Here is a 20,338-nt window from a genome sequence, read left to right as displayed (position 1 = left end):
CAAGCTTTCATAGCTCACCATGAAGTTATGCATTGGAGCAGCTATTCAAACAGGAAAAATACAACAAAACTATTAAATACAATGTGTCACAAAAGATTGTCAGAAAAATTATTGGAAATGTGGCAGGATAAATAGAAAGTTGGTTGATAGACAGGAAACAGAGTTGGGCAATTGGATGTTGCTTAATTTGGACAAGAACTGTCTGGGTTGTATCCCATTGTTGAGTTGTTTTAAGCATTTGTGAATATTTGCCAAGAACCATCTGTGAATGTCATTGCTAAGACAGTAGCATTCCCCTTATTTTTTATTTGCCGACCAGAACAAAAGAGTGTAAAGCTGAAGCAGTACGGTATGTTCATTATACATAAAGGGTAGTGATTGGAGCCAGGTGAATCTTGATGACGATGAGATCCTTGATTAGGGTCATTAACCTGGGCCCTGGCTGACCAGCATAAACAGGGATTCTGAATCCCCTCACTTCAGGGGACTGACTCCAAGCTGGTTGGCTAGAGCCAGTGTACTGTGCACATGTAACTAAAGGGTGACTTGGTGACAGGATACTGGCCTCTATGCAATTATTTCAGTGTTGACGGGAGAAAACAGGATGTGCCTAAAGAACATTCACTTGAAAGTGTCATCTTGGAGATGGGAGTAACATTTCTGGCATCATGCCTTTATTTAGGAAACTTGACTCATTTGATCCTGTCGTCAAAGACTGGGCCCAGTATATGGAAAAAATGTGCTTCTTTTTCCAGGCAAGTAACATTGGGGAAGATGAAAAGCAAAAAGTAATCCTTCTGACTGCTTGCAGACCCACAGCATTTTTGGTTATAAGTGGCTTATCTTTCCCAGAGGCATTAGACACTAAAACCTTCCAAGATTAACAGAGTTGGTTAAGAAATATTACAAACCCAAGCCTCCTCTAAATCTGAGATAGTATTGGTTTTATCCAGCTGTTCGCGAACTGGGGGAAATCCGTATCAGGATTTTTGAAGAGGTTAAGATGACTTGCAGAGGCATGTGATTTTGGGCTAACCTTGAATGAGATGCTGAGAGACCATTTGGTATGCGGGATTAATGATGTAACCATACAGAAGCACATACCAGCGGAAATCCATTGGACTTCAAGCCAGCACTGCAGCTGGCTTTCTCATTCGAAAATGTGGCAATTGGAGCATGGAAGGTACAGGGCATTCCAATGGAAATGGACACCCTGATCTGTCTGGGCTTGGAGAGCAGCACTCAAGTGTACTGATGGTAGTAAAAGTATTGGCCCCAAGCCTAATGGGGCAGAATTGGTTGAGAAAGATTCACCTTGATTTGCTGATTTGAATTTTCGATGAGAGAATATCTGTCTTAGTGAAGTCCTAGAAAAATACCTGGGAGGCTTTCAAGAAGGGCTTGGGACTATCAAAGGGACCAAAGCCACTATACATATTGATCAAGAATTCTGCAAGGCCCACATGGTGCCATTTGACTTGCAGGCAAAAGTGGAAGTGGAGATCAGGAGGTTGACGAGCGACGGAATCATTAAACCAATGCAGTGCGGATTGGCTGCACTGATCATACTGATTGTGAAGCCTGATGGCTCAGTTCACCTTTGTGGGGATTTTAAGCAAATGGTGAATCTTGCACTCTTCCACCTTCTATTGAAAAATGTTCAGCCTTTGAATTGGTCATGTAGCTGAGAAGTAGCTCTTAGGGAAGTAAACAAGCAGCTATCATCATCTAAGGTATTAGCCCATTGCCATTTGAAGTGAGAGGTAGTGCTGACATGCTATGCCTCTATGTACAGCATCGGGGTAGTGTTGGATCAATGGAGATTAGCACCTAATAGTGTATGCTTCCTGGACTATGGTTGATGCCAAATGCAAGTATGCACAGACCAAGAAGGAAGGTTTGGAAGGTCACCTTTGGTGTGAGGAAATTTCACCAGTACCTTAATGGATGGGAACTGTTGTAGTAACAAATCACAAACCCCTGATAGAGCCACTGAGAGAAGCCAGGGTGATGCTGCCCATAGCTTCTGGTAAAATTCAGTGTTGGGCCCTTATTCTCAGCACATATAAGTACAAGTTACGACACCGTCCAGGAAGCCCAGTGGTTAATACAGATGTCTTAAGCTGCCTCCCACTGGCAGATACTGGAAGGGTCCATCTGGTTTTAAACTTTCAGGACACCCTTCTGATCACTGCTGACATTATCCAATTATGGACACAAAAACAATCCTGTCCTAGAGAAACTGAAAGAGGTGGTGGTAATGGGGGAAACAGAAGAGCCATTACAACCAGGGCAGAGACTTTCCCAGACCCAGCCAGACTAGATCACCATAGTGGGGAGTAAGGGTGATTGTCCCAAGTAAAGGTCGCCACCAGGTACTGATCGAACTCTGTTGTCTAGGGGTTTTCAAGATGAAGGTGCTAGCAAAAAGCTGTCAAGTGGCCAGGGTTGGATGCCAACATAGCTGGTAGGGCGGCACGGTGGCACAGTGGTTAGCACGGCTGCCTCACAGCAACAGAGACCCGGGTTCAATTCCCGACTCAGGCGACTGACTGTGTGGAGTTTGCACGTTCTCCCCGTGTCTGCGTGGGTTTCCTCCGGGTGCTCCGGTTTCCTCCCACACTCCAAAGATGTGCGGGTCAGGTGAATTGGCCATGCTAAATTGCCCGTAGTGTTAGGTAAGGGGTAAATGTAGGGGTATGGGTGGGTTGCGCTTCGGCAGGTCGGTGTGGACTTGTTGGGCCGAAGGGCCTGTTTCCACACTGTAAGTAATCTAATCTAATCCAATCTAATCCAATCTAATCTAATCTAATCTAATCTAATCTATGTTGGTGAGGCAGTGCCCAGAGTGCTAACAAAGACAAAAACCTGCTGCCGCAGCGCTTCCACATTCATGAGAATGGCTGGGTAAACCTTGGATGCGGTTACATGTTGACTATGCCGGTCCGTTCATGGGCTCAATGTTCCTGGTCATTGAAGACACCGATTCAAAATGGTTGGGCGTGCATAAAGTCCATTCGGCAAACTCAGATCATGACTGAGAAGCTGCAAGCATTGTTCAGAATACACAGACTCCCGGAAGTATTGGCCACAGACAATAGGATGTTATTTACCAGCAGGGAGTTTGAGTATTTCCTCAAATCAAATGGCATTCGGCACATAAGGCCAGCTCCGTATCGTCCATCATCCAATGGTCTGGCAGAAAGAGCAGTCGAAACCTTGAACGCAGACTTCAAGCAGCAGCCTGTAGCATCACTTGATAGCAAACTGTCCCAGTTCTTGTTCAATTAGACAACCACCCCTCACACAACTACAGGGATAGCTCCAACAGAGTTGCTGATGGGAAGAAGATTCCATAACCATGTTAAACCTGATATTCCCACATGTGTGGGGAGAGGGTGAAACAGCAACAGAAATGCCCACGTCAACCATATACTTCCCCTAAGTGAGAGAGAAAATGTAAATGATGCTTGGTGCCAGAACCATGGAAATGGCCCTGTATGGGTATGGGGTGAGGTTAATGCGAGGTCAGGTCTTGTCAATTACAAAGTTCAGCTCGGTGATCCAGTCCTGAACAAACACATGAATTACTGAAAGTTGTAACCTCACAAACTGGGCAAGAGCAAAACATACCTGACCCCTCAGAACAGCCAGAAGGCCTGACAGAAACCATTGGTGTTCCCCCTCCATCTAGTGTCAAGAAGACCTCAGAGTCTCAGATGGATGTGGTCTCAACACTGTCACCGCCGGAAGAAGAGGAGGAAATTCTCTTGAGACGCTCTGGACGCAAGGGACAGTACATGCCACCTGTGTCAGAGTCCAAGTCAGAGGAACTGAACCTGGGCAAAAACATTGCAGGAAAAGCTACAAGAGAAAGACTCGGTCTACATCCCTGTAATTAGGGAGGGAAGGATGTTGTGATTGGAACCAGATGGATCTCATTGACTATGAGATCCTTGACTGAGGTTGTTAACCTGGGCCAATCAGGAAGCCCTAACTGACCAATAGAAACAGGGCATGTGGAGTGCATCATTTCCCCCTCCAACTCTATTTTGATTTAGTCCCTGCCCTCCCCTTCACTGTTTTGATCACACAGCATTGCCCTTTGATGTGAAGGGCACTGCTTGTCACAGGCCACTCTGGTGTTTTCCTACTTTTCCTGGTGGTGGGAATTGAATAAAGATTTGTACACTTTGTGTCTCTCACTGTGTCTCACACCTGCACACACACACCATGGGTGCTGGGGATAAAAATATGCACTACCGCAGTTAGGCGGAAGAAAAAAAAAGGAAAAAAAAGAAAAAAAAAAGAAAAAAATAGGAAAAAAAAAGAAATAGGAGGGTCTCCCCTTCACTGTTTGATCACACAGCATTGCCCTTTTGTGAAGGGCACTGCTTGTCACTGGCCACTCAGGGGTTTTCCTTTCTTCCTGTTGGTGGAAATTGAATAAAGATTCATACACCTTGTGTCTCTCACTGTGTCTCACACCTGCACATACAAGAAAAAAGAAAAAAAAAGGAATAGGAGGGTCAGGTCTAAGCAACGGACCATGGAGGGTGTTATTATGGTTGATTGCCTACCTCTTTTCCACAGTTACATTCAGGCCCAGGTGTCCCTGGAGAGGATGTCTACCAACACTCTCAAGGTTTTCAGGGAGATGTGGGCACCACGGATTGTGGAGTGTTTTCATTCTCCTGCTGACTCTATTTTGATTGAATCCCACCCTCCCCTTCAGTTAAAAAAAAAAGAAACAGGGCATGTGGAGTGCATCATTTCCCCCTCCAACTCTATTTTGATTTAGTCCCTGCCCTCCCCTTCACTGTTTTGATCACACAGCATTGCCCTTTGATGTGAAGGGCACTGCTCGTCACAGGCCACTCGGGTGTTTTCCTACTTTTCCTGGTGGTGGAAATTAAATAAAGATTTGTGCACTTTGTGTCTCTCACTGTGTCTCACAACTACACACACACACCATGGGTGCTGGGGATAAATAATAAGCACTACCGCAGTTAGGCGGTAGTGTGGGGGTAAAGAAAAAAAAAGAAAAAGAAAAAAAAATAAAAAATAAACAGGAGTATCGTCCTTTGATGTGAAGGGCACTGCTTGTCAAAACAAAACGAAAGAAAAAGAAAAAAAAAAGAGACAGGGCATGCATCAGCGTGTGTCTACCCTACACCACCAGTTGTGGGTAACCTGTTGAATACATTCATGATGGGAATTGCAATTATTTCCCATGAACGAGTAAGTGTGGGTCATAAGCTAGAAACAGGGGATTAAAATATAACCAGAGGATTTATATAAACAGGAGATTTAGAATCTCCTCAATTCAGGGGACTGACTCCAAGCTGGCCTGGCCACAGCCAGTGTACGTGTACAAGGAAATAAAGGGTGACTTGGTGATTTCATAAAGCTTTGGGCCTGGATATACAGAACACTATCTCAAAGACTTGCTGATCATTGTAGAAGATTTGAGAAACTGTGTAGAGGAATTCTTCAGGATAATATGGATCAATAGAATGATCAATGAAGACGGCAGTGCAATTTAATATGTCGAAGAGTGAGATAATCCATTTTAGAAGAAATCAAAACCAGAAAACGTGTAAACAAACGGTCTTGCCCAATGGATTAACTTTCAATTACCCCTAGGAAATGGGAGTAAATGTTAATGACAAATCAAAGAAACAGAGACCCAAATGTTCAAATCCATGCAAACACTACTGCAGGTAGGAAATGTTGGTTAAAAAGATCAATAACATTTCAGGATGTATAAATATGGCACTGAGTCGAAGAGTAAAGAAGTAATAATAAGTTAACACAAAGGAATAAGTTGAAGATGAAATCCAACAGCAAGTAAGACAGGCGTTATGTGAATGGTTAGAATCTGGATTACACAGCTGTGTGACCTTTGAAAGGGAGTTGGATAATTATCCATGTGTTATCACATGAGACAAATGGCAGAGTGGAAATAGTCCAGTTATATTTACTCAGAGTTGCCAGGGATATGACTGGCTGAAGGGCCTCTTTCTGTGCTAAAATGATTCCATGATTCCACAGTCAAACTATATTGTGATCCAATGGGAATGTGAACCAGAAGTGGGTGGAGAAAACCTGCTGCTATGAATTGCCATTCATATACCAATCCAAATAATCTATTTTGAGAAGATTGAGGGTCTGCCTCGTCATCACTTTGATCACAACGTGACTCACATGATAATGTTCCTCTGCTTTACTCCTGGGCTCCTCACAGGTGTGAACATAGAATATAGAATTTGGACATAGAACTCTACAGTAAAGTACAGGCCCTTTGGCTCTTGATGTTGTGCCGACCTTTTATCCCCCTCTCAGTTCAAACTAACCTACATACCCTTCATAGGATTAACTTCCATGTGTCGATCCAACAGTCACTTAAATATTCCTAATGTACCTGACTCTATACCATTGCTGGCAATGCATTCCACACCCCACCATTCTCTGAGTGAAGGACCTACCTCTGACATCTCCCCTAAACCTTCCTCCAGTCACCTTAAAATTATGTCCCCTTATGATAGTCATTTCTGTCCTGGGAAAAAGTCTCTGGCTATCCACTCTAACTATGCCTCTCATCTTGTACACCTCTATCAAATTACCTCTCAATCTTTTTCACTCCAGTGAGAAAAGTGACAACTCCTTTAATCTTACTTCATAAGACATGCCCTCCAGTGCAGGCAGCAGCCTCACCTCTATACCCTCTCTAAAGCTTCCACATATTTCCTGTGACACTGTGGAGACGATCAGAACTGAACATAATAATCCAACTGTGGTCTAACTAGGACTCCATAGAGCTGCAGCATAATCTCATGACTCTTAAACTCAATCTCCCTGCAAATGAATGTCAACACACCATACACCTTCTTAACAACCCTATGGGCCAGATGGGATTTATCCAAGCATTCTCTGGGAAGCTAGGGAGGAGATTGCAGAGCCTTTGGCTTTGATCTTTACGTCATCATTGCCTACAGGAATAGTACCAGAAGACTGGAGGATAGCAAATGTTGTCCCCTTGTTCAAGAAAACCTGCACCCACACCTCCTCCCTCACCTCCATCCAAGGCCCTAAAGGAGCCTTCCACATCCATCAAAGTTTTACCTGCACATCCACCAACATCATTTATTGCATCCGTTGCTCCCGATGCGGTCTCCTCTACATCGGGGAGACTGGACGCCTCCTAGCAGAGCGCTTTAGGGAACATCTCTGGGACACCCGCACCAATCAACCATACCACCCTGTGGCCCAACATTTCAACTCCCCTTCCCACTCTGCCGAGGACGTGGAGGTCCTGGGCCTCCTTCACCGCAGCTCCCTCACCACCAGACGCCTGGAGGAAGAATGCCTCATCTTCCACCTCGGAACACTTCAACCCCAGGGCATCAATGTGGACTTCAACAGTTTCCTCATTTCCCCTTCCCCACCTCACCCTAGTTCCAATCTTCCAGCTCAGCACTGTCCCCATGACATGTCCTACCTGCCTATCTTCTTTTCCACCTATCAACTCCACCCTCTCCTCCCTGACCTATCACCTTCATCCCCTCCCCCACTCACCTATTATACTCCATGCTACTTTCTCCCCACCCCCACCCTCCTCTAGCTTATCTCTCCATGCTTCAGGCTCTCTGCCTTTTTTCCTGATGAAGGGTTTTTGCCCAAAAAGTCAATTTTGCTATTCCTCTGATGCTGCCTGAACTGCTGTGCTCTTCCAGCATCATTATTTTTACCTAGTAGAGACAACTCTGATAGCTATAGACCAGAGAGCCTTATTTTGGTTGTGGGTAAAGTGTTGGAAAGGATTATAAGAGATAGGATTTATAGTCAACTAGAAAGGAATAACTTGATTAGGGATAGTCAATACAGTTTTGTGAAGGGTAGGTCATGCCTCACAAATTTTGCTGAGTTCTTTAGAAAGGTGACCAATCGGGTGGATGAAGGTAAAGTGGTTGATGTGGTGTATATTGATTTCAGTAAGGCATTTGATAAGGTTCCCCATGGTAGGCTGTTGCACAAAATATGGAGGATGATTTAATGGTTTGGATCAGAAATTGGCTCATTGTAAGAAGACAGAGGGTGGTGACTGATGGGAAATGTTCATCCTGGAATTCAATTACTAGTGGTGTACCGCAAGAATCTGTTTTGGGGCCACTGCTGTTTGTAATTTTTATAAATGACCAGGATGAGGGGGTAAAAGGATGGCTTAGTAAATTTGCCGATGACGCTAAGGTCGGTAGAGTTGTGAACAGTGCAGAAGGGTGTTGCAGTTTAAAGAAGGACATAGATAAGCTGCAGAGCTGGGCTGAGAGATGGAAAATGGAGTTTACTGCAGAAAAGTGTGAGGTGATTCACTTTGGAAGGAGTAACAAGAATACAGAGTACTGGGCTAATGTTAAGATTCTTGGTAATGTGGATGAGCAGAGAGATCTCGGTGTCCATGTGCATAGATCCCTGAAAGTTGTCACCTAGGTTGGTAGGGTTGTTAAGAAGGTCTATGGTGTATTTGATTTTATTGGTAGAAGGACAGCATTTCGAAGGCATGAGGTCATGTTGCAGCTGTACAAAATTCTGGTGCGGCCACATTGTAGTATTGCACACATTTCTGGTCGCCGTATGATAAGAAAGATGTGGAAGCATTGGAAAGGGTTCAGAGGAGATTTACCACGATGTTGCCTGGTATGGAGGGAAGATCTTATGAGGAAAGGCAATAGGGCTTGAGACTGTTTTCTTTAGAGAGAAGAAAGTTGAGAGGTGACTTAATAGAGATATACAAGATAATCAGAAGATTAGATCGGGTGGACAGTGAGAGCCTTTTTTCTTGGATGGTGCTTTAAATTGAGGAGTGATAGATATAAGACAGATTTCAGAGGTAGGTTCTTTACTCAGAATATTAAAGGCATGGAATGCCCTGTCTGCATCAGTAGTAGACTTGCCAACTCTAAGGGCATTTAAATGGTCATTGGATAAACATATGGATGTAATGGAGCAATGTCGGTTAGATGGGCTTAGATGGTTAGATGTTTTCACAGGTCGGCGCAACATCAAGAGCCGAAGGGTCTGTACTGTGCTGTAATGTTCTATGTTGTATGTAACCTGGGTGGCAACTTTGGGGGATCTATGGACATGGACCCCAAGATCCCACGTTCCTCCACACTGCCAAGAAACCTGCCTTTAACCCTGTATTCTGCATTCAAATTTGACCTTTCAAAGTGAATGACTTCACACTTTTCTGGGTTGAACTCCATCTGCTGTTTTTCAGCCCAGTTCTCCATCCTGAAATGTCCTGTTTCCACCTACAAAAGACCTCCACACTATCCAAAACTCCACCAACCTTCGTGTCATCCATCCTTCCACTTCCTCATTTATAAAAATCACAAAGTAATTTGTAAAAGTCACAAAAAACAGAGGTATCAGAACAGATCCCTAAGGAACACCACTGGTCACCAAGCTCCAGGCTGAATACTTTCCATGTACCACCACCATCTGTCCTCTATTGGCCAGCCAATTCTGTATCCAGACAGACAGGTTTCCCTCTATCCCATGCCTCCTTACTTTCTGAATGAGCTTACCATGGGGTACCTTAGCAAATGCCCTGCTAAAATACATGTACACCACAGCCACTGCTCTACCTTCATCAGTGTGTTTTGTCACATCCTCAAAGAATTCAATAAGGTTTGTGACCTTCCCCTCACAAAGCCATGGTATCTCTAATCAAACAGCAGTTTTCCAAGTAATCAGAAATCCTGTCTCTCAGAAACCTCTTCAATAATTTGCCCACCACTGATGTAAAACTGACTGGTCTATAATCCTTTCTTGAACAAGGGAATAACATTTGCCACCCTCCAATCATCTCCTCCAGTGGATAGTAAGGATGCAAAGATCATCACCAAAGACACAGCAATCTCTTTCCTTGCTTCCTGTACTAACCTAGGGTATATCCCGTATAGCCCAGGGTATCTATCTATCCTTATGTTTTTCAAAATTTTCAGCACATCCTCCTTCCCAACATCAATCTGTTCTAGCAGATCAGTCTGTTTCACGCTGCCCTCAGAAATGTCAAGGTCCCTCTCAGTAGTGAATACTGAAGTAAAGGTTTAATTAAGGACCTTCCTACCTCCCCCGACTCCAGGCTCAAGTACCCTCCACTGTCCTGATTGGCCCTACCCTCACTCTGGCCATCCTCATGTTCCTTACATAAGTGTAGAACATCTTTGGATTTTCCTTAATCCTACCCCTTTCCAGCTCTCCTAAATCTATTCTTCAGTTCCTTCCTGGCTACCTTGTAACCCTCTAGAGCCCTGTCTGATCCTTGTCTCCTCAACCTTAAGTAAGCTTCCTTTTTCCTCTTGACTAGATGTTCCACATCCCTTGTCACACAAAGTTCTTTCAACCTACCATCCCTTCCTTGCCTCAGTGGGACAAACCTGTCCAGCACTATCAACAGGTGTTTCCTAAACAACCTCCACATCTCTCTTAGCACTTACCTGAGAATATCTGTTCCCAATTTAATGGCCCAGTTCCTGCCTAATAACATTGTAATTCCCTCTCCCCCAATTAAATACTGTGAAGAGGTATCCAATCATTGCACTAAAACCTCTGACTTTCTCAATCTCCGTGCTAAACGTCATGCACCCATTAGCTGTCCTGAAAAGAGAATGTCTCACTACCTTGATATGGTGATATGTAGCTAATTGAGAGAGATTGCATTTCTCTAGTGGACCCCTAAACAAACCTGAAGTATTGATCTGAAAGCCACTGGTATCAGCTGCAACCAGAGCCTATTTCCTCTTCAATCAGGAGATAGAGATTGTGGCTATCCTGAGGACCAACCTTTCGTGACACTGCCAGTCCAATCTGGAGATTGTTTCTCCATTGTCTGTAGATCCTGCCCACTGAATGTCCTTGACAAATTTTGTGACCAACCTTCTCTGCAGCTTTTTTGCCACATCCCCACCACATGGCTACCTCTGCAGGTGGCTAAGAAGTAGCTGACGTCCATTTGTATTTGCTGGCTCCTACTTTAAATCTTTCATGTGACATAAGCATCACTGGCAAGACTTTATTACTAATTCCTAATTGCCTTTAAGAATACAACAACAATCTCCCTTATTGAACAACTACAGATTACTGTATATAGTGTAGGTACACGCACAATGTTTTAATCAAGAGAGTCCCAGGTTTTTGACCCAGTGACAGTGAAGGAACAGAGGTATATTCCCAAGGCAAGATGGTGTGATGTTTGAAAGAGAACTTGCATGTGGTGATCTTCCCATGTTACTGATGCCTTGTCCTTCCAGGTGGTGGAGGTTGAGAGTTGGGAAAGTGCTCTCAAAGGTGCCTTGGTTGCTGAACTGCAAAGAACAAGAACAAAGAAAATTTACAGGTCAGGAACAGGCCCTTCAGCACTCCAAGCTTGAGCCAATCCAAGTCTACTATCTAAACCTGCCATCCAATTCCTAAGCATCTGTATCCCTGTGCTCCCCACCTACTCATGCATCTGTCCAGATGCATCTTAAATGAATCTACCTTGCCTGCCTTTACTACCTCTGCTGGCAACGCATTCCAGACACCCACCACCCTCTGTGTAAAGTACTTGCCACATGTATCCCCCTTAAACTTTTCACCTCTCACCTTGAAAGTGTGACCTCTTGTTACCTCTTGTTAATGGACCAGCACTCCCAGATCTCTCTGCTCAACTTTTCCCAAGGCTCTTCCATTCACTGTATAATTCGCTCTAGAATGAGACTTCCCCTCACATTTGCCTGGATTGAACTCCATCTGCCACTTTTCCACCCAATTCTCCAGTCTATCTATATTCTACTGTATTCTTTGGCGGTCCCTAATGCTTTCTGCTACTCCACCAATCTTCATGTCATCTGCAAACTTGCTGATCAGGCCAACAGTGCCACCTTCCAGATCATTTATGTATATCACAAATAACAGTGGCCCCAACACTGACCCCTGTGGAACACCACTGGTCACCATTCTCCATTTCGAGAAACTCCCTTCAAATATTACTCTCTGTCTCCTGTTGCTCAACCAGTTCTTTATCCACCTAGCTAGAATATGCTGCACACCATGTGACTTCACTTTCTTTATGAGTTTAGCATGGGGAACCTTATCAAATGCCTTACTAAAGTCCATGTATATGATATCAACAGCGCTTCCTTCATCTATCAACTTGATCACTTCCTCAAAGGACTCTGTTAAGCTTGTAAGGCATGATCTCCCCCGCATAAAACCATGTTGCCTATCACTGATAAGCCCATTCTTTTCTAAATATAAGTAGATCCTATCCCTCAGTACCTTCTCCAGCAACTTTCCCACCACTGACGTCAGGCTCACTGGTCTGTAGTTACCCTGAATATCCCTACTTCCCTTCTTGTACAGGGGGACAACATGAGCAACTCTCCAGTCCTCCGGCACCTCACCTATGTTTAAGGATGCCACAAAGATATCTGTCAGGCCCCAGCTATTTCCTCTCTCAGCTCCCTCAAGCCTGGGATAGATCCCATCCGGTCCACCTTAATAACCTCTAGCCTACCCAACACACCTTCCCTATTTATGTCAATGTGATCCAGACTAATCAAACTTCTATCTCTAATCTCAACATTCATCATGTCCCTCTCCTCAGTGAACACTGATGCAAAGTAATCATTCAGAATCTCACCCGTTCTCTCAGGTTCGACACACAGCCTTCCTGCAGTATCCTTTACATCTTGCATATGGTACTCATGGTACCATTGTATGTCAGTGATGGAGGGTATGAATGTTTATCCCAAATGAACGGAGGGATGGGGTGCCCTTACTTCATCCAAGAGATGTTTGTCGGGGAGTGCTTATTCATCAACTGAGGAAGAACATGTGGTACACAGCAGGAGGTTTCCTTGCCTCTGATTGACCTGATATTATGAGATTTCATGTGGTCCAGATTTAATGTTGAGGACTCCCAGGCCAACTCCCTCTCCATGTATACCACCTTACTACCACCTCTGCTGGATCTCTCCTCTCAGGGAACATGGTATACCTAAGGAAGGCAAAAGGGTTATGATTTATAAGATACAATTTGGTGAATATAACTATATTAGGCTTTTGCTTTACTGATTATGGAACAGCTCTCCTAATTTTGGCACACAGTCCTAAGGTGGACACATCAAGGTCAACAGGGCTATGTATTCTGTTGTTGATTTTGGTGTCTTAATTGATTCAGAGTGTTCAGTCTGGTTTCATTCCTTTTGGACTTCTCTGTGGCAGTTTTGTATAACTGAATGGCTTGGTTGACCATTTCAGAGGGCAATTAGAAGTCAACCATATTGTGAGGGTCTGGATAGAGAAGTCGACCAGCTTCCATAAGAAGGCAACAGATTTGTTTGAACAAATGGGCAATAGTGAGCCAGTTGTATTTGAATGACAATGCAATAGTTTTGTGGGCCCACTGTCATTTGAGATTGGATTTTAATTCCTGATCTAGTAATTCATTCAATTTAAATTCCAGTAGCTGCAATGATGGACAACCACATGGACATGGAATAATATTGATATCCAGATCTTTTACGGTGTTCATGAAAGTGAAAAAATCCTCTATTGTACATGAGGAAATCTCACTTTTGGCTGGTCATAGCAATTTGCTTAATCATCTGACCAAATGGTTTTGCGGAGACTCATAAACAAGAGAGAGTGCATTGGGACATTATGTTTATGCATTTTGGGCAGCTCATCCATATGTGGACAGAATAAATCATGAGAAGAATTCTCTGATAGATACCACAAGCTGTTCATTACTCATAAGTTGACTAAATGTTTGCATAATTCATTTTCAAACTGAGATGTCTGGTCAAGCTTAGCAGCAGGTTCGATGAATATGAATTTAGACATACTAAGAACAGCATGCATTTTGTCAATGTGACCATGTTTATTGAGGGTGATTATTCCAGTTCTTTGTAGGGCCTTCAAAATCAATATGTATGAAAAGGTTGCCCTTGAGGATGCTATTCATCTACATGTGAAAGTCAGAATTTCATTGGGCATCCTTCAATATGCACCAGATCAGCTAGATGTACATTTTGAGGATGCCTCCATTTGATACAAAGTTATTGTAGGATGGTCGAAAGTGAAGTAGTTCAAACCTATACCCAGAACCTCAACCTGCGCTACAAATCTTCTCAAAGCTCAGGAACGATGCCTGGACATGTTCTTTCCACTTACATAGGATATGTCTCTGTGTATGAATATATGTAACTTCCAGCAAGTGTACATGAGCCACATTGCAAGCCTGAGCAATAATCGTGAATTGTTCCTTAGTGTAATTCTGAGCACATTCAGATTGTTCAGTAATTACATTCAAATTATTGAAGAGCTAATAAGAGGTTCTGGATTGAGGTTCTGGGTATAGTTTCCTCGCTGAGCTGGAAGGTTCATTTTCAGACGTTTCGTCACCATATTAGGTAGCATTTTCAGTGAGCTTCCAGACAAAGCGCTGTTAATGTTTCCTGCTTTCTATTTATATGTTTGTGTTTCCTTGGGTTGGTGATGTCATTTCCTGTGGTTCCTTTTTAGAATTAAATAAAACTATGGGGAACAATAGTTTGCTGGTTCATTCTCCATGGCAAAGTGTCAATCAATTAGAGTCAACTTGCCAACCAGCCTGCACTCTTCTCTTATGCAGTGTAAGTTGTTGCTTCCAATGAAATTTGCCTTTCTTCTGCTGTCCTGATTAGTACAAGACAAAAAAGCTTTTACAACTACTCTTTTTTCAGCAATACACAGGTCATTATTTTCTTTTGAATGGCTATACTTTAAAAATGTTTTCGAGCTATTCTGTATCAGCAACATGCCTCAGAAGATTATGTTTTGAAACTTTCTGCCTGCTACATTTTCCAACTGGCATAGGCAACTAGAGATTGAGAATTGAATCAAACATTTAGAAACTTAATGGCATCAGGGTTTATTACCCCACCCAAAATAGTTAGGAGCATAATTTCCTGGGTTAATGCAAGATCCTATACTTGTTGTAGGACTCCATTTTCAATTTTCTGTCTCAGTGAATGAAATTTACATACTACACACTCAGTCAAATTTTACCAGGTATAGAATGGCTTAACTGGTTGTCCTGAATGTTGCAATTGCTTCAAAAATGAGAAGATAGAAGTCAATATTGAGGGCTCAAAGAATATGGCGTGGCAGCCTATATTTAACATTATCCCTGCCACACGCATTAATCTATCTGGCCAGGCTCCATGGAGCTGCTGGAATTTTGTCTGTCTCCAGTCAATGAGCAGTTTACACACTTCAAACAGCCCACTGAAGGTATGGAAATAAGGAGCATGAACAAAAAATACCTGGAAAAGCTCAAGAAAACAAAAAACATCCATAGTTAATGTTAAGTATGTAAGTTGGCTCGCTGCGCTTGAAGATTTGTTTTCAGACATTTCGTCACCAAATCTTCTCAAAAATCGCTAACATGGTTAATGTGTCAGGTAAGTAATCTTTCATCAGACCTGAAGATTGCAGGGATGAGGACTGCATGGGTTTTTAAGCAAGTAGAAGAGGGGAGGGGCTAGGAAGAACAAATGAGAGAATCTGTGATAGATTGGAAGCCAATTCTCACATTTGTATGGAAATGAGGTTTGACTATGAAAATTGGTCAGACGTCTCAGTGCAGTTCCTTGGCTGGTGCAGCAGATGTTTGCTTCAGGCAAATGTTTTCCATCAGCTTCACTAACTGCAATATTTTCTAATTTGATCTGATTTAAGATTGTTATCAATTGCAGTTTCATTCTGCTTTGTACATGTTTAAATCTTTGTTGACAGCTTGTCATTTTTTTACTGTTGGAGTTGGTTGTGCACAATCAATAAGAATCAAAAAATATACTAGTCTTGCATTAAATTTAAACATGTGTTGCTGGAAAAGCGCAGCAGGTCAGGCAGCATCAAAGGAGAAGGAGAATCAACGTTTCAGACATAAGCCCTTCTTCAGAAATGAGGAGAGTGTGCCAAGCAGGCTAAGATAAAAGGTAGGGAGGAGGGACTTGGGGGAGGGGCATTGGGAATGCGATAGGTGGAAGGAGGTTAAGGTGAGGGTGATAGGCCAGAGAGGGGGTGGGGGCGGAGAGGTTAGGAAGAAGACTGCAGGTCAAGAAGGCGATGCTGAGTCTGAGGGTTGGGACTGAGAAAAGGTGGGGGGAGGGGAAATGAAGAAACTGGAGAAATCTGCATTCATCCCTTGTGGTTGGATGGTTCCTAGGCAGAAGATGAGTCACTCGTTTTCTCCAGCTTCCTTCCCCCCACCTTTTCTCAGTCCCAACCCTCAGATTCAGCACAGCCTTCTTGACCTGCAGTCTTCTTCCCGACCTCTCCGCCCCCACCCCCTCTCCGGCCTATCACCCTCACCTTAACCTCCTTCCACCTATCGCATTCCCAACGCCCCTTCCCCCAAGTCCCTCCTCCCTACCTTTTATCTTAGCCTGCTTGGCACACCCTCCTCATTCCTGAAGAAGGGCTCATGCCCGAAACGTCGATTCTCCTTCTCATTTGATGCTGCGCTTTTCCAGCAACACATTTTTAAGCTCTGATCCCCAGCATCTGCAGTCCTCACTTGCATTACTTGTATTAAATTTACATTTGATATGTTTCTCTAACAATATGTCCCATTTTACAAATTCTAAGTTAGTGTGTAATTTCAGTATGCCAATTCTGTTGAAAACTGTTACTACAACATTGTGTGAACAAATAGTCCATTTATTTTGGCAGAAGGTTGAACCTTTGTATTGGGAGTGTATCCATACCAGGCCCCTCACCCAACCTAAAAGAGATTGCTGAGTGAAATTATCTAGCATGAGTGTAACTAACTTAATGACTAACTTAATTTGTCAAAAGAAAATGATGAGCCCATCTGTAATCATGTTCCATCAGTATTAATATTTTAGAAGTAGAATTCACAAGGGAGACAGTGAAGAAAAAAATCAAGTACACATATTGCCACAGTGTGTGTATAGTCTGTTACACATTCTTCTTACTTACAATTCTGCAATTCATGTATACAATAGATGTTTGTATATTGTGTTTTCTTTCTGGGTGAGAGATATTTTGGTATTTGAAACTAATAACGTATCAAGGAAAATAATATTCTATTTATTTCACATAATCCACATTTCTAGATTAATCATCACAAAGCACATGTAGATAAGGAAGACCATTCAATACCAAGGTGGTATGGTGGCTCAGTAATTAGTGCTGCTGCCCCACAGCGCCAAGGACCTGGGTTCAATTCCAGCCTCTAGTGACTGTCTGTATGGAGTTTGCACATTCCCCTGTTTCCTTGCACAATTTGAAAATATGCAGGTTAGGTGAATTGGCCATGCTAAATTGCCCAATGTGTTCAGGTGCTTTACTCAGGAGTAAATATAAGGGTAGGGGAATGAGTCTGGGTGGGATACTCTTTGGAAAGTCGGTGTGGTCTTGTCGGGCTGAAGGGCCTGTTTCCATACTGTAGCAGTTCTATGATCAGCTTGCCTCTATCATTGGCATGCCTACCACAATGTCTAATTAATTGTTAAAGGGTTCCATGTGTTTTGCCTCCACCATCTTAACCGAAATCTATTCCCTCCCATTGAAAACTCTGTGGAAAAAACCTTTTCTCATTGGTCTTAAATTTGGCATTTGTCAATTTAAAACTGTTTATCCTGAAAGCATTGTGTAATGAAGTGGATCATGTATTTGTGCTCTATGGTGGTGTCTTTCTTTCAAGTCAGCTGTGGTGTTTCCTGAATGATCACTCCTGATACCTTACGGTATTTGTCCCCACTACCAGTATATGCAGGTACTGGGTAAAAGTTGTTAGAGGTAGTTTGCTGCCACCAACCCTCTTTTGCCTTGTCCTGGGAACCTCAAGTAATTAATGGTCAAGGATGCACCACCATAGACTATTTACAGAACAAGCACTATCCTTAGATAACACAAAGATTTATATCAGGAAGAAGTTCAAAAGATAAGACCACATGTGGTTAGGCATAGTTACTAGGACCATAGAGAGCTAATACAAATATATCTGATTGCACTGAAAACTAGAGTAGAACTCATAGCCTTCAGCCGTAAATTGTATTTGGTATCTATAGAATTCGTGGAGCCAACATATCATGAGCATTAAGCTCTTCAGAACCATTACTGTTTACATCATTGGACACTTTATTTAATGCGAATAGACCAAACATTTAGACTTTCCCCCTAATGCAGTCTTTTGTTGTTCAGGCTCAGACTCACACATTTCCTTGCACTACCTTCAAAGTTTGAATGTTTTATAATAACATCCTCTGACTTGTTCATGATTGTTTCAGTTCTATGCTTGAGCACTCCTTTTTCTGTTGTTGATTAACATTGATTGGGCATGATAAGTGTTCAGGTGACTAACGTCTATACCTCTTTCAACATTGTTTGTAGCTGTTCCAACATGATTCCGGGAGAGCTTATGTCATCTACCTTTGCTTTTATTTTCCAGTGCAATTCTTTCCATTTCATTAAATTCAATGTAATTCTACAATCAATTCAACTATCATTGTACCTCTATGGCTCAACAATTAAACACTTTCCCCAGAGTTTGAAAGTTGCAGGTCAGAATCTAAATGTATGCCAGGTTGGCATTTTCACTGTAGTGCTGTCTGGGAAGCTTCATTTTGATTGAGATGTTCAGCTGAGACCCTGTCAACCTGGTAAACATAAAAGATCCCATGGCACTTTTTCAAAGGAATCCAAAGAATTGTGTTAATGTCCTATCTAAAACTATCAAATAGATTAACTAGTTATTTATCTTATTTTTAACAGTTCTAAAGAAGAGTCATATCAAAGCATCGGCTTTTTTTCTCTCTCCACAAATGCAGCTAGACATGCTGAGTTTTGCCATTATTTTCTGTTTTTATTTCCAAGTTCCAACATCTACAGTATTCTGCCTTCACTTTGTTAATTACCTTGTTTCTTGAATCCTTTTTTCACATTGTCTGCTGGGTTTGATACAAAGCAACTGTGACTGACTATCCTTCAGACAGCAATTGCTAGTTGTGAAGAAATTTGGAATGACCTGAAGATATGCAAGTCACTATGTAAATGCAAATCTATTTGTCTTTTTGAAAAAAAAATCTTTCTGCTCTCTTTGCAAATATGCCTGCCACTACAGACTTAGATCTTCTCAAGCTCATCTATTTTAAACTTTTGGTTAGAGTGGTGCTGGAAAAGCACAGCAGGTCAGGCAGCATCCGAGGAGCAGGAAAGTCGACGTTGCGGGCAAAAGCCCTTCATCAGGAATAGAGGCGGGAAGCCTCCAGGCTGGGGAGAAGGTAACAAAGAGTTTGTCAAGTTTGTGTCAGTCATAGAGTTTTGTCTGATCTAATTTTAATCAATTCTCCACTTGATTCCTTTTTTCAATCTTGTACTAAAATATAGTGAACTGCTTTTCTGAACAATTTAAAGATCTTATTCCTGAGCCATCTAAAAACTCATTCAACGTATTGCTTCTCCCTTGTGAAAGTCATATTTACAGAGGATTTTTCTAGTTTGTACATTTTAAAAATTATGTCATTTTGTTCAAGATTATTATAAATAATTTGCTGGCTTCAATTCTCTGGCTTCCTTCAGATACTCTTATCAAGTCTCCCTCAAGTATATTTTAAACAAAAAAATCCCTCAGTATATCTTCATACAATGAGTTTGGGGAATAAACTTAGGTGCTTTTATCTGCACTTTCTATTAAACTATCTACATTTTTTTTAAAAGAAAGCAGACAACAAATTTGGACTAGTGTTCTAAACATAGTTTAACTTATGTAATGACACCATTTCCCTCTCTGCTGTCATGCTTGATGTTTGTCCAATAGACTTGAAAATGTGTTTATCCTTTTGCAAACTATTTCCCAGTATTTCCATCTATTGTACATTCCTTAAGATAAATGAAGACCAAAGTTTCTGTTTTAGAAATTAAGGTTCAGGTAATAGTAATTCAGATGTGAACATAGGGAAAGTATGTTAAACAAGTGCATTGTTTCAGTTTTAGAGATAGTAAAACCCTGTTTACAAACAAAGTGTTTTCTGCATAAAATTTGCTTTAACGGATGTGTACAAACAGAGTCCAGTCCTATCATATCATTTTGTTGCCTCATTGAGGGCTGAAAGGCCTGTTCTGTGTTGTATTATATGCAATCTAAAATGGTGTTAGTTAATTTGCCATTATAATATATGGTGAATATGAACATCCCCATTCCCAATTAAAGTAGAGTACAACACATGTGTACAAGAGGCAAGAGTAAAGTATTTACAAGTATTCAAACTCAAAT

Source organism: Hemiscyllium ocellatum, chromosome 14, assembly GCF_020745735.1.
Source record: "Hemiscyllium ocellatum isolate sHemOce1 chromosome 14, sHemOce1.pat.X.cur, whole genome shotgun sequence".
Lineage (NCBI taxonomy): Eukaryota > Metazoa > Chordata > Chondrichthyes > Orectolobiformes > Hemiscylliidae > Hemiscyllium > Hemiscyllium ocellatum.
This window is presented reverse-complemented; position numbering follows the sequence as displayed.